Source organism: Drosophila bipectinata, chromosome 2R, assembly GCF_030179905.1.
Source record: "Drosophila bipectinata strain 14024-0381.07 chromosome 2R, DbipHiC1v2, whole genome shotgun sequence".
NCBI lineage: Eukaryota > Metazoa > Arthropoda > Insecta > Diptera > Drosophilidae > Drosophila > Drosophila bipectinata.
This window is the reverse complement of record NC_091737.1, coordinates 4,206,634-4,222,573: the sequence shown is the minus strand read 5'-3', so window position 1 is coordinate 4,222,573 and position 15,940 is coordinate 4,206,634. Positions and strand designations below refer to the sequence as shown.

The 15,940-nt window shown below is 43.2% G+C and overlaps 1 long non-coding RNA gene across 4 annotated transcripts in view; it reads left to right on the top strand.

The window, feature by feature from the left end:
- Nucleotides 1-15,940, top strand: part of LOC138926161 (uncharacterized) — a 94,927-nt gene that overhangs the window by 66,184 nt on the left and 12,803 nt on the right. Inside the window, exons 3-4 of one of the 4 annotated variants that reach the window (XR_011442530.1) lie at nt 3,305-3,430; nt 7,861-8,339. The exons of 1 other annotated variant lie outside the window; for it this stretch is intronic. This is a non-coding gene — a long non-coding RNA (uncharacterized lncRNA). The remainder of the gene's footprint in view (nt 1-3,304; nt 3,431-7,860; nt 8,340-15,940) is intronic. 2 more of the 4 variants (XR_011442531.1, XR_011442529.1) reach the window with 2 other exon arrangements.

Sequence of the window (15,940 nt, the reverse complement as noted above, 5' to 3'; positions counted from 1 at the left end):
GATTTCCCAAATCGATGGAAAGCTAAACTAAACATTTTAAACCGTTTCGTTAAAATTAAAATACAAAAATGCTATATTATTTGTAACCAAAAAACATTGGCCTGAACCAGAAAAATCGATTAACCAAGAAAATTTTTTAACAGAATTAAGAGATCATTTAAACGAATTTCATATTGAATCGGGATGATCCATTTTAGAAGGGGGAGAGTTATCCAACCCGTAAATACAGGCCACTTATGGCTTTAATAAACAGTATTTTCAAACTCTGCATTTGCTTTCGGCTTTTTCTTTGGCTCTGAGGTCCGATCTCGGCTCCCCATAAACAAATCAAAATTAAAAGTAAACATCAGCTTCCCTCCGAAGCCCAATCAATTGCGCCTTTTGCGTTTCAAGTACCCACCAAATTGCATCGATCAGCTTAATCGAATTTCACAATGAGATGTGACAGTTTTATCTTAAACACAACTCATGACCGAGGTTCTTTGGATGAGATTTAGAATTAAGAAGGCAGTCCTATTTTGACCGAGACCGCGAACGGTTGACGGAAAATATTTAAGAAAATCGAAAGTGTCTTGTAATAGTTCAATTTGTTCAATAATAGTTTAACACCAAGTTGTATAATTTAAAATAAATATTATATTTTTTTGATTCACAATCTAAAAACAAATTTAACTTGTACGTGTTAGAATAGCGCAACAACTACAATCACGCCGTTTGCGGTCATTAGTCGAGCATTTATATAATTCATGTAGAAAAATAAAGTACCCTGTACATTATTAGTATGATGCAATGCACGCTTGTATATGGTAGTTATATGAAAGAGATAGAGATCTTGAAGAAGTTATAATTGTCCCTCTCTAAGAAGTAGAGAATAAGAAATTAGAGAAATAAGAAATACCAACTTTTTTTATTTTTCCTTAGCATACATTTTTAGTCGCAAATAAAGTTCCGAAGCATACAAACGGTTTTCTGATTTTGGTGGCTTCGAATTCTGCCGCTCAATAATTCATTCCTGTCATTGTCACGCTCTGAAATTAAAAAATGAGCCAGCTGGGATGTGTTGCGCGTCAGGAAAATTGCAACTACCAGAAATTGAAACACCACCTGAACCATTGAACGGCTTACTTATCGGCACGGATCCAGACTCTAATGTGTTCCTGAAGTCAATTCGAACATTCAATTCATGCTTTTAAATGAAATCGTTTGGAGAAACAGAAATAGTTCGAAAAACTAATGAAAATGGTTAATAATACAATTCTACATTCAAAATCAGAGGCCAAATTTATCATAAAATGAGCTTACTGCTGTCAATGCCAAACGAACCACATAAATTCTTCCAAATCTGCTTTATGGGCGGCGAGGATTTCGGAAGCGCACTTGCCAATCGCATGAATGCACGTTGTGATTATAATAACTTTGATTAATTTTATGCCAGACGTATCGTCAGCGAGCTAGATGCTCTATGAAACGAGCACAATGAATTGTTGAAACGAAACAGTAAATTTTTCTACAGAGTTTTTGAACTCACTGGATTCGCATGGCATGCCAACGCATAATGTACAATTCAAGGTTGGATCTCCAATTATCCTAATTCGTAATTTGAACCCGCCCCGACTGTGCAACGGTAAGCGGTTATTCATTCAAAAATTAATGAAAAACGTGATCGAAGCCAGCATTTTAAATTGAAAGTTCAGAGGTGAAAATATACTAATACCACGGATTCATATTATACAGGGTGCGGCACGAAAACTTGTTGATTTGTTATTGGCGCCAAGAGGCGGGGAGTGGTCTGGTAAGGGTGGGGAGTGTCTCATGTTTTAGGGGACTTCCTGAAGTTTCGTCTACTCCGCAGTCAGTCGACATCATGCATTGGACGAAAGAGCAGCGCGCATTGGCCTGCAAGGCTTACTTTTCCAACGGTCTTCCGTACTCAACGTGCCTTCCGTACTCGCTTTAACATTCATCCTGCAGGTCGCGTTCCTGGCCGGCAGTCGATTGTTTCGTGGGTGAAAACATTCAGGGAGAGCGTGAATCCCAAAATCCCATCCAGCTCATCGGAGAGTCAGAACACATATAAACATTGAGAGAGTTCAGCTGAGCTTATAAAATCGGGTATCTCAGTGCATTGAAAACGGCGGCCATCATTTGTCCGATGTAATCTTCAAAACTGTGTATTTTTTTTAATTTTTATGTAACTATTCCTAGGTAACAACAATTTTTGAAAATTATTTCTTAATAGCTTAGTAATTAACGTTTTTAAAAATAATTTTGATTTGGTTCTTTAGTATTTAGTTGGACTTCCTTGAGTTTTTAATACGGCCTTTATTCTTGATGGCATAAAGTTTTCTTAATTATGTCTTTATAACAGACATTTTCCACTGTTAAATTAAATCCTCATATTTTTTGGTTTTGTTTTTTATGTATTTTAACTTTTAAAATAGGACAACGATATTGAATCGGATAGAAATCAGGATTACTGCCTGGCCAGTCTAATGTTGATATTCGATTTTTCTGCAAATAATTTATTACCTAAATTAAAAAAAAAAAATACTAGACATTTAAAATTTAATTTATTGTTTAAATAAATCCTTAAAGAATTAAAAAAAAATATATCCTTTTTTCTTTTGCAAGATGGCAAGGACCTGAGTCGTCCTGAAAGATTATGTTTAAGGCATGAGAGAGATGCTCACTGAGGGTAAAAGGTGACGATTCAGAACACCTTGGAACACCAGAACACTTTTCAGCATTCACAGTTACATCAATTAATGCCAGATCACCAACGCCATAGTAAGAAAAGCATCCCCGGACCATCCGGCATGCTCCTTGCCTGACTTTTCGCCGAAAGCAATTATTTTTGAAGCGTTTGAAGCGTTGCATTTTGACCCACTGTAGCCTTTTGTTATAGTCCTGCCTTCTCAATGTTCCTTCGAACGGTTCGAGTGCCTATTTTGACTCCATTCAACTGGAAAAACTTACTTCGTAAATTTTTTGCTGATTTGAAACGATCAGTCATGCTTAATTGTGGAAGGATTCGATCCTTGTGGTAGTTGGTGTCCTTTTTTTTTCCTGATGCTGGCAAGTGCTTTAGAGTTCTAGTTTTCTCAAAATTTTGTAGGAAATCCTCGAAAGAAGACGTAATAAATGCAACGTTAGAGCTAATTCCTCGGAAGCTTAAGATTTTCGATTTTAGGGCTAATATTGCCCCTTGAAAATTTTCAGTCAAATTTTCGACATATTAAAAAAAAAAATTTATTTTAACGTAAGAAATTTAATAATTTAAAAAAATGCTTTCGGATAATTTCAGATTTAGACGGCCTTAAAAATCTATTGCTGGATTGGGAGGTCGTTGCATCGCAGGCTAGAAACCCGAGTCTATCCCCGAGCGAGAAAATTTGGATGCGAAGATAGTTTTTCTTTGTATGAATCCAAGGTACGTTACGTCGGTAGCTTGAGGGATCTACATACCGTTTAGTGAAAGCGGAGGGCATGTTTGTCTATTAAGATGAAAAGTTATATGTTTACACTTTTGTTCGTTAACCTAATGCGCCAGTCGTACAGTTACCTTTTCCACTACGATTAGATGATTAGCTAGTTTGGTTGTTGCATGCGTTGGGCATCTGAAGCGACTAACGATAGCGGTATTGTTGTCGAACGCTGAGCGTTCGTAGGAATATCCGTAGTATACAAAATATATAGACACGGGCCGAGTGCGCTTCCTTTTGGATCTTGCAACGAACTGTTTTTCTCCTTCCGCTCGTCACAATTTGCCGCAGCTAGCTCACAGAGTTTGCGGGTCTGTAACACCGAATTTATAGATCGACGTGATTGCCCGAGCCCAGAAATAATACAAATAGCTAGAACTTCCCACAGGAGGGAAAACGTCAGGGTGTCTCGAAGGACCAAATGTTAAGAGGAGCCCCAAATAAAGGTCCTTCTCCAATGAGTTTCTTTTAGAAAGTGTTTTTTTTTTGTACAATTTTCTTCCAAAAAAGATACATGAAAATCTTAAATCTATTACATGAAAATCTTCTTATCAACGCACTGCACGCTGACCTGCTGTGCGACCCTTTCTTAAGTGCGACAAGCGCACCACTTTTTTTTTTTTTTTTGGTTTGCCTAGATATTATAGATACTATTGGCCCGTACCAATAGCATGCACGATTCACCGGCATGTCTAGCCGGCGCTTACGCCTACTAAAGGCACCCCCGCACACACCACGGACCCCACGGTACCACTGCAAAGTATTATTTCGCGGGGAAGGGTTGCCTAAACTAGGCATTCTCCCTTGAGCGACGTTCATTTTTAAGTCTTCTTAAGTCGCCCTGTGTATAAGCTATCAACTGGCTTACCCAGTCCCATTGATCCTGTGAGCTGAACATGAATTTCACAAGCTGCTCCGGATCTGGTAGCGATCCGACCATGGCACGATATCTTCTACAATTGTACAAAATGTGCTCTGGGTCCTCGTCTGCTCCTGGGCAGTTGGGGCACACTGGACTTTCGTCGTGTCCGAATCTATGGAGGTATTTTCTGTATCCCCGTGACCTGTAAGAAACTGGGTAAGCTGGTAACTAACTTGACCGTTATTTCTTCCTGGATGTTTGGGATTAGCCTGTGCGTCCATCTTCCTTTGGTCGTTGAGTCCCACCTCTCCTGCCATGAGGATAATGCCGCTTGTCGGGCTGACCTCTTGATGGCCCCTCGGGATGAATTCCTTCCCCGTTGCCGATTGGATGCGTAGATTTCCTTCGCTTCATTAGCCAGTATATCAATTGGGATCATTCCGGCTAGAACGAGGGCGGCTTCCTCGAATACGGTTCTAAAGCCGGATATGACGCGTAGGGCCGCTAGTCGGTACGATGCCCATAGCTTTATCTTAGGCCCCTGTTGTCTTGTGCCTGACGCAGCCCATATGGGAGCTGCGTACAGCAAGACCGACGTGACGACACTGAGTATACATCCCGTCGGTAGTTGGATCCTCAGGAGATCAGTATACTGATGCTCCTCTTCTGCTGGGTTTCCTCCTGGGCATGGCACTGTCGCAAGCATCTGCTAGTGACCCTGAAAGTTCCTCCGCTGCTCCCTCCGGAGAGGATGATGAAGTCCAGTCAAGCGTCTGCAAGGTTACCGAGAGTGCTTCTCGATCCAAACGCGTGTCCTTCCATTTCGGTCCTGTCACCTTGGGAATCCGTTTCTTACTTACCCCTCCAAGAGTGAAGTGTATGGCCTGGTTGCCCTGAAAGTAAAATCATCACTGACCTCCCAGCTGCACCTCCTTATTAGTGCGCTGCTAACGAAGGTGATGTCGATGATAGATCCACGCCCTGCCCTGCTGTACGTCAGCTTGTGGCCTCTATTGGCCAAGACCACGTCCAGTGCCGCAAAGTGTTCCAAGAGACTGTGTGTCCCACTCCGGGGACCAGGCGTTGAAGTCCCCTCCAATGACCACCGGCGATCTGCCTCTTGCATCCGCAACCAAGCTTCGTAGCATCCTTAGGTAGCGCGAGATTTCCCATCTTAAGCTGTAAAATAGCAGCTGTAAAATGTAACCCCATTTATTTTGGCCCGAAAAAAACCTTCGCTGGATGTCCCTATGTCCTGGGGAGCCGTCTCCGTTGACCACAGAGCCGCTCCCTTGCAGCCAGCCATCCGTTTCCTGGGATGCTCCTACATGATTCCGAGATAAGGACTACCTGTGTCTGCTCGTCTCTGACCGCCTGCCTAAGCAGCGACTGAGCCACCTCGCAATGCTTGAGTTTGAGCTGGGTGCACCTCATTAGCTTTTCCTTTGTGAGGGGGCGCTCCTGAACATCGGACAATTCCCACTTCCTGCTATGTGTCCTGCTTCCTTCCCGACGTTGCTGCAGAACGCACACTTTGGTTCTTCCGCGCAGTCTCTTGCCATATGGCCGTCCTTGCCACATCTCCTGCACATTCGGGAGCGGTCGATGGCGCTCTGACATTGTTTCGCCATGTACCCAAACTCGAGGCATCTGAAGCACTTAATGACATTGGTCCTTTCCATGAGTCTGCACCGCACCCAGCCTACCTTCAACCAGCCTATATTCATTGCTTTCCGAGCACACGCTGCAGGCAGTCTAATTATGGCTGTCTGCGTCTGGTCAAAGCCTTCCTTAAAAGGATATCGCTTACCGGCACCCCTGGAGATTCCACCAGCTTTCCATTGGCTTCAGAATCCTCCTCCTTTGTAGTGATCTCGTCCAGATCCCTATACTCGATTTCGATCTTGTGCGACAAGCAGCGCTCTTCCACCTGATTACCTACCGATACCGAGACCAGAGCTTTGAATGCTGCTGTTTCCTCCCCTGACTTCTTCAGTTGGAGCAGTAGCTCTCCTTTCTGGGTCCTCCTAATTCTCAATACTGCTTCGCCTAGTCCTTGCAGCTTCTTGTCCTGCTTTACCCGTTGCAGGATATCGGCGTAGCTAGATTCGCCCTTAGCCGTGATGACCAGTGCGTCCGGCATTGGCTTTTCCTTGGGCATTGAGCCAGTTACCCACTGCTTCTTTGGCAGTTTCTTTTTAGGGCCAACTAGCTTCCTATCTTGGGCGTCCTTGCTCGCCTGAGTTGCAGGTTCCACGGCCTATCCTGGTGCCCTGGCTTCCGTCCTCGTTCGTGTCGCCGCCTGCGAAGTCTCCCTCTTGCTCCTCTTGTTGTTGAGGGGGTCTGGGCCTGTTCCCTTCCTTCTGGGATCCGCTATGTTGGCGATGGGGCGATGTTTGTGACGCCTGTTGGGATTTAAGCGCTTCCTTACGTCCCTGCTCGTCCGTCTGAGCGGCCAGTCGCTCGTAGAGAGCTCGGATGCTCCCTATGGTGTCCCTCATTGGATGGACCTACTTTTACCGTCCTCCAGCATCTCCACTAGCTGCGCGATCTCCTTCCCGAGGTCCGAAGTGTAGAGTTCAGAGCCAGATCCGCGTTGGTCAGGTATGGTTCATCTGAGCCTGCACGGCCAGCTTAGTGGCGACACCTATGGAACGTTTTCTGGAGACTTGCCCAATTTCAGCGGGACGGGGCCAGAAGCTGCATTAGCCTGGCAGCCATTTCGGCGAAAGTTCACTCCGCGTACTCAGGTGACAGAATAAAGCTGTCCATCAGCCCAGGGTTCGAGATTTTGAATTTTCGAGATCGGACTGAAGTTTGCATTGTGCAGACACGGAATTAAAATCGGAATATGGAATTGAAAAGAGAGAAATCAAAGGGGTAGGAGTATGACAACTCTACTGGGAAAAGTTTTGACGAAAAAAAGAAGGTGTGAAACTCAATTGAATTCACAGGAAATTTTGGTTGCGAAATTCAGTTTTGTAAAGGAAACACTGGAGCCTGTCTGATAGACTTTTTATTCTGCAAAGAAAATTTATTTTCTGTGAATACATTATTTAAAAGGTTGGTTAAGGTGTGGGGGGAAGAGATAAGTAGTAGGTGTAACAAAGTCGGAAAACTCATTTAAAGCCGTCTTTTCTTGATAAAACTATTTTTTTATAATAGTTATATAATATTATATAATATAATAGGGCCAAGTTTTAGGTCAGATGCCAGATAGCTTCAGGCTATTGCATATTTGTCTTTTAGACAGATTGGACTTGCTTATAGTCCGTCGGTCTGTCTGTTTCTACTTCTACGTAATAAGTATTATGTAGAAACGTGAACTAGTCTTCCAGTTTTGAAGCTATCGACTTTTATAACGAAATTCCCATAAGAATTGGTCAACTATATCTGATATTTGTGATATATTTCCAATATTAACTGCAAGTGTATCTCAACTTTGGCTTCGTCCTAAGTTAGCTTTCCTTTCATGTTTTATTTATATTTTTTATTCTTGTATATATATATTTTCAGATTCGTTTCTAGATAAGTTCAAGTTTGGAAGTAATTGTATTGGTATCATTTTGGATTTGACTAAAATATATAAGAGTTGTTTAATAAAAAAGTTTCGAGGACTTTCAGTTTTATTATTAAACTATTTAATTGACTATGACTGTTATGATGATTTTACCTGTATGCGGATTTTACATAACAAAAAAGTCGTCTTGTGTCCAGCATATAATAAAATATTAAAAAACCGCCGCTTATCGTATTTTAGATTTGTCACAAAGTCAAATCTTAGCATTATAGAAGATATAATTTTAATTAATGTTATGATAGACCACAACAGCTGGAACATATTGAGTTCCCAAAATTATGAAATAATTCTATTTTTAACAGATAAAATGGTGTCAGAGTACGTCAAAGAATTTATCAATGATATATTTAAAGCATGTAAATATGAACAAAATTTAAGAAAATCTTATAAATACTAAATTCACTGAAGTTTTAAGGTAAGCATACAATAGAATTACATTTTGTTGAATCTACATCTTCAAAAATTATTGCGAACAATTATCTTTTAAAAATATCCTTAGACAAACGAAACAAATAAACAAGACCCGGTAATTAAATTTGGTAATCAACTACCACATTATTTTAGAGTTTATGTAAAAGATTATGCTCTACAAAACGTTACCAAAACGTGTATAGATATGTGGTTGGTAACGAGGATGAGGATGAGGCTTTAGAGGCCGAGGATGGCTACAACTTTGACGACTATTTGTTTCGCTGCATGGCAGCAAGTCGGAGGTCACGGTGGTGGATGGTGATTCAACAGAGGTCCCTATGGATTCTGCAGGTAAACCTCCACCACTGTAGGGCAGCCATGACTGCTCTCTTGCTCACTCTAGGAAGAAGGGTCTTTGGACTAGGAACCAAGGACTATAAACTACTGTTAGCAGGTTTATGAGGTAAAACTATAGCCTGCATTCTTGCTAAAAAGCATTTAAGCATATTTTTGATCTAGAACTACAGTGACGTAGACAACGCGGCGGCAATCGTGGAGCTTCAACAAACTCCATTTCGGGAGCTTTCGCGTACATGGCCTACGAAAGGACGGAAGACGAGCTAGTGAAAAGGCTAGTGGAAGACAGCGAGATCAGCTAGCATTCCTTTATTCATCATAAAGCTTAGAGGCGACCGAGGCGCTCAAGAAACGATTTGTTAGAATATATTAAGTTATTTGTTAATTATTAAGCTAAGAGGAGTTAGTAAGGAAATTTAAAATTCTATATTTTAATTTAGAGGGACAGGAAAGAGATGTAATAGAGTAGAGACCATTGTAGTTCGAACATAATACCCTAAAAGGGTCATGCAGTGCATATGTCGAACTACAACGGCTAAGGAACAGAGGACTAAAGTTTCGAGTCCTTCTATTAGGAATGTTAAAATTTAAGCGTGTTAGTAAATGCTGGCTATCTACATCCCCGTTAATAAGGTTATGCAGAAAAACTACACCGAGCATTGTCCTACGAATTGTTAAGCTAGGTAAGTTTATGAGTAAGAGTCTACTACTATAAGATGGAAGTTGCAGATTTGCATCCCAGTTTAGACCTCTAAGTGAAAAAGTTAGGAAATTCTTTTGTACGGATTCTATGCGGTCCTGATGTACTCCATATTGGGGACTCCAGACACATGAACCGTACTCCAGTATAGGACGGACCAAAGAAATGATTAGTGTTTTGGTTATATAGGGGTCATTAAATTCTTTTGACCACCTTTTGATAAAACCAAGGACTCCTTTAGCCTTATTAACCATTAAGGAAATATGGTCGGCCAATTTAAGTTTGATGTCTAATAGGATGCCGATATCATTAACCTGGGTTAATTTTTCTAAGGCAATCCCATTAATAGAATAAGTAGCTTGCAGAGGGCAAGAACGATAAAAAGACATATGTTTGCATTTCGATCCATTAAGTATTAGATCATTAGCTAAACACCATTTTTGAAAGTTATCAAGGTCAGACTGAAGACTGCATTGGGCAGAGATGGATTTGTACTGAAGACAAAGCTTTACATCATCTGCATACATAAGAACTAGAGAGTTCGTTAAAGCAGGGGGCAAGTCGTTTATAAAAAGCGTAAATAATAACGGGCCAAGATGACTTCCTTGAGGGACGCCGGATGTAGCACGGACCAGACGGGACTGAATGTTTTTAAATAAAACTCTTTGTGTCCTTCCATCTAGGTAGCTGGAGATCCACGTTAAGAGGTCTTTAGGAAAACCCAGCATATTCAGTTTACTCAACAAGAGTGAGTGATTAACTGAATCAAATGCTTTGCTGAAGTCTGTGTAAATTACATCGGTTGATATCCCTTACAAAAGCCATCTATGACAAAGGATGTCAACTCCAATAAGTTTGTGGTGGTGGAGCGACGCTTAATTAAGCCATGCTGACAAGGAGTGATGATCGAAGAGCAAAGGTGTTGCAAATGAGGGGTAATTAATTTTTCAAATAACTTTGGAATTGTCGACAACTTAGAGATGCCTCTGTAGTTGGCAGCCTCGGACTTTTTCCCCTTTTTATGTAGGGGAATTATAAATGATTCCTTCCACTTAGGTGAAAAATCGAGGTTTCCAAAGATAAGTTGAAAAGTCTTAGAAGAGGTTTGCACAGAGCCCTGGCGCAGTATTTTAGCACACAGCCTGGTACTCCGTCGGGGCCTGGCGAATAAATGGGTTTTACCCTTAAAAGACCAGATAATAAGTTGTTCTCAGAAAAGGACGGACAGAAAATAAGATTTGCTGCTTGAATGTTATATGCGTAAGGCTGATCAGTCAATTTAGGAGGAGAATAAGATGTTTGAAAAAATTCTGCGAATAGATCGGCAATGGCTTGATCCGAAGTCGCAGAGGAATTTTTAGAATAGTTAAAGACTTTTTAGCCTGCTTCCCTACTGAATCGGTGGTACGGTCGTAGGTTTGTTGTTGTTGTTTTTCCCAAGAGATGAGTACCGGGTATAATATTGTCGGGAAACTCGGCTATAGCCGTCCTTTTTTTGTTAACTTTACACCCAGGTCAAACAGTTCTTCTGTACTAGGGAAAATGACCCCACTTTTATCAGTAAAAACCGTAAGGAATCGATAGATTTAACATTAGTATCCAAACAGATACTTAGCTCCGTATTTCACTGGAAAGTGCTAAGTAAGCACTCGGTCTCCAACCATAGATACATAGAAGCCTTTCTACTTTTTAAAAGCGCAGAGCCAGATAACTTTCAAAACCCCAGGAAAACAAACTGGTCTAAATATTCTTAAATCCTTGCGAACAAAATCATACCATAGCCACAATTCTATCCATAAAGCGTAGAAAGCCTGAACACTCTGGTGCAACAAATAATGGCGAAACAACGCCTTAAAAAGGCATGCCCCAAAACAAGGCTCAAAAAGCGAATAAAACTTCCCGTGTGGTTGTCATTGCTAATCACCCTCCAAACGGCAAGCAGAACCTTGTTACACAGGGTGAAAGCCGGAAACAAGGAAAGTCTCTGGACCAACTATAAGACCCCCTGGCCACATATAATAAGGCCGTCTGTAAAGCGAAGCGATCCTCATGAAATTCTTTCTGCTCGGACATCGAAAACACAACGTACATACAAGTTCAAATAATCCCTATGGAAAAGCTGAAGTGGGCAGTGAAATGATTATACTATTATAGAACTATAGGTGCGAAACTATCCTAAAACTGAAAAACCTAACCCAATGAAGCATTTATCTCATGAGTCGTAGAGTCGTACTACGTCACGAATTATCTTATGTTTTACTTCTATTCCTTAGTTTTAATTTTATTTTTTGTAAATAAGTAAACTTGTATGATGCCATAAGCGACGAAAAAAGTAACATGAAAATGTAACCTAGTGTTGTGGTTCTCTCGGCATATGTGATCTACACGTGTGGAAATGTGATGCACTATGGGGAATTCAACCAGTTTTTGTGACAAAAACCCTTTTTCTGAAAGTCGGAAAATTAAATAAAGTTTCAGTGTAACACATTCCAAATTCACCAATAGAGTTTTCACCAAAATTCTCCAATTTTGATAGAGGGCGCCAAAACAAAGGAATCAGCTGAAAAACACAGCTGTTGCAATTGGACATAGTGCTCCTAAGCGAGCCCCATAGGACTGGCTCAGACAACCGCTGGGCAGTTGACCTATCGGGGAAGGCTTCCATCTGGAGCTGCGGCGCAACCGGCGCGACAATGCACTCACTGCACAGTGCGGAGGGATTCGTAAGGGCTCGGATAGGTGGGGCATGGCTTTACAGCTGCTACATGGCACCTAGCCTAACCACCAATGAGTTTGAGCGCATGATGGACTGCCTAGGAAATGATATCTGAGGCCGTTCTGACGTCCTTGTAGCAGGGGACTTGAACGCATGGGCGCAGGACTGGGGCTGCCCGAGGACGAATGCGAGAGGGAGAGTGGTCAGAGAAACCTTTGTTTCACTCGATCTCGTACTGCTGAACGAAGGAAACCAGCACACCTTCAGCAGAGCCGGAGCAGGTTCCATCATAGACCTGACGTTCGCAAGCGCCTCGCTAGCGACTGGCGCTAACTGGAGGTTAAGCGGCAGCTTTACGGCCAGCGACAACGAAGCAATATTGTGCTCAATTGGTAACCCTCAAAAACGACCGAGGGATCCGAAACCACGAGGCTACAGAGTCGGCACGCTCCAGGCGAGGAACTTCACAGAGGCAGCGCGCGACATCGGCAACGTCTTACCAAGCGGAGCCAACGAAATGGCTGATACCCTGGCTACCGGCTCCTCCAGAACCAGAACCAGGCTCCCGTTTACTGGTGGAGCGACGAGATTGGCTCCATCCGAGCTGAGTACTGTAACGAACTGTCTTTTCTGCTTCCGCTCGCCACAATTTGCCGCGGCTAGCTCACAGAGTTTCGTGGATCCGTTCCACCGAATTTATAGATACAACGTGATTGCCCAAGCCCAGAAAGTAATACAAATAGCTTCCAGTTTCCACACTCTTTATTTTGAGACCTCTTTACTCTACAAAATGCTTTCTTTTTTTTTTTCTCGTTGCTCCTTCCGTTTCTGCTGGTCGTCGGCGTCCTCTGCGGGTTGTCCAGGTTACGCCGCCGCTACTCCGTCGCCGATGGTACTCCTGTTGTCGCGCTGCTGGCGATTCCGCTACCCTCCGCACTTTTGCCTTGAGAAACACCCCCTTGGGTCGACTACGACTGGTCAGACGGTTGGCTACGGTCGGTCGCCTCCGCTACACCGGGACACTGTGCATACGCTCCAGTGCCAGGTTTGGAAGTTTGTTTGCTGACCGCCGCCTCCGCTACACTGGGACACCGTGCATACGCTCCGGCGCCAGGTTTGGAAGTTGCCGTGTGACGTCTCCGCTACACCGGGACACCGTGCATACGCTCCGGTGCCAGGTTTGGAAGCCGCCGTGTGCCTGACCGTATGTCGCGCTCCCGCTACACCGGGACACCGTGCGTACGCGCCGGCGAACCCGAGTTTGTAGTTTTCTCACTTGGTCTGTGATTTGGACGCGAGTTCTCGAGTCGGCCGATCCTTGTTTCGCAGGACAAGGCCTGTTGGTTGCGTTTCCAGGAGTCGGCAAGACGTACGCCAGACTTATCCTTTCTTCACTTCATTGCAAGGCTACCTGCCGTGTTCGGGAATGGCCCTACTCGACTCTGGCGCCCCGGGCTCGTAGAGGAAACCATCCAGCAACGAATCCTTGTCTCCCTTGTTCTGTACGTCTCGTGGTTACCGGGCGTGTGATCCCAAGTACATAGGCCTCCTTGTTTCGCAGGACAGCGCCTGTTGGTTGTGATTTCAGGAGTCGGTAAGGCATACGCCAGACTTATCCTTTCCTCACTTCCTTGGAACGCTACCTGCCGTTAATCCTGCTTCCACAATCACGCGACTTTCCCGTTGGCGGGTCGCTGTCCGTGGCCCCTCGTTTCCCCCGGCCACGGATCTCTGCTGCTGGTATGTGGTGCACCGGTGCTTCCAGGGCCTGCTGCACTCTTCGTCGCACCCCCCCTTTGCTCCTCTGCGCATCGTGCTGATTCTCCCACTGGACTACTTTCTATGGGTGCCTATGTACCCCATTCCATGTTTTTTATTTTTTGTTGTTGTTGTTTTTTTTTTTTTTTTTTTAATAATCTTTTTTTGCTTTGTTTTTTCTTTTTTTTTTAAATTTCTTTTTCTTTATTTATTTATCAATTATTATTTTTTTTTTGTGTACATATATGTATATGTATTTATTCTTTTCAGTTAAAATTTGTTCTATTTTAATATTTTGTTTTGTTTTTTTTTCTGTTTTTGTTTTCTTCTTTTTTTTTTTTATATGACCCCCTCATTTTTACTCGGATGTTTTCTAAACCTAATGTATTTTTTTTTTTTTTTTTAATTAATTGTTTTTTTTATTTCTAAGTTTTTCCTTGATTCATACTTCTTTTTCTAAACTTTCCTCATTACCGTCACGCCGTTGGCACCTCCTCGCACCCGGAAGCATATGGCTCCAACCTGCTCCATCACACACCACCGTCCGGTTTGTCCGCGCCGCCTCTCCACCTCCGCCACCCTCGCCACACTTTCTAATGCACGCCTGCGCATCGTGCTGATTCCCCCACTGGACTACTTTCCCAACGTTTCCCCGAGACCCGTTACGTTCCACGTCGATTCCTTCTTCCCCCGGGTGGCGCCGTTTACCCTTTCACCGGCCACCATTACGTTCCACGTGGATTCCGTCCTCCCACGGGTAGTCCTTCACCGGAACCCACGGTAACTGGCTTTCACCTTCCCCCAACCCCCCGTACTGATCCTGGCGACATTCCCTTGGGCTGCCCGGGTTGATGACCGGTGGTTGACCCCCTTTTTCCGCCTCCTCGGCCCTGAAGCTGGCTCTAGCTCTGCAGCCGGGCAGCTTTGCGGAGTTCTACAATAAATGTATCCGCGAAGGAACTTTTGCCACCAGGTGGAAGGTACAGAAGCTCCTGCTGCTCCTCAAACCACGGAAACCAAGGGAGGAGGCGTCGTCCTATAGGCCAATCTGCCTGCTGGACACAACGGGCAAGGTCTTCGAAAGGGTGATCGCGGCGAGGCTCGAAGCTGCCATAGAGGAGGCGGGAGGGCTGTCTCCCAAGCAGTATGGCTTCCGGAAGGGAAGGTCTACGGTAGATGCCATAGCAGAGGTGGTCGGCATTGCTCGCAACGCAATAGCGGGAACCAGGAGGAAAGGTGGCTCCAAGCAATACTGCCTGATAGTCACCCTGGACATCAGGAACGCTTTCAACACCATTTTTTCCGATTTTGCAAACATTTTTTATTTTTAGGACATAACCTGAATTTGGCAAACACAGATTTTTTTGCGAAGTGTTTCGAAGCAAAGGAAAAAGTCGCAAAGGAGAATGCTGCCTTTCATTTTATTAAAGATTCCATCTCAGGAGTGAATTTTGAAGAGTAAAAGCGAGTAAAAAATTTTGCTACCGCTTGACGCAAATGTGGAAGAGGTGCTCTTCTATCTAAAGTCAGTAGCGCCGAAATCATGCAGTTCGGCTAAATTAAAAAACTCTTATAAATTTTCCGAAAACCAAGAAGCCAGTAGGCCAACACTGCCTTTTCATGCGAAGGGCAATATATCTCGCAGAAAGCACGCTGCAGTGCCTCCAGACTTGTAGTCCAAAAGTATTTCTGCGAGCTACAGATACTTCTGATCCGATCATTTTGCCAGTGAATTTAGATAGAAGAATACAGTGACAGAAAAAAATGTGTCTTCCATTAGAGGTTTTAAACCTATTAGAGGGTTCATCAAATCCCGATGACACCACGGCGGGTGAGGAGGAAAGCTCTTTTGATATTGTGCATTTTGAACATAAATATAAATTGAGTTGGAGAACGAAGAGCTGAACTTTTGTCTTCTATACATTATTAATTGTTCATTCAATACAGGGGCACACGACGCTTTAGATGGATTTTCTTCTTAAAACTGTAATAGATTGTTAAAGGCGTTCCACGCCCACTATTTTCTCTAAAAAATACAACAAAATACTGTCACAGAACTAGTTAATAAGTACTC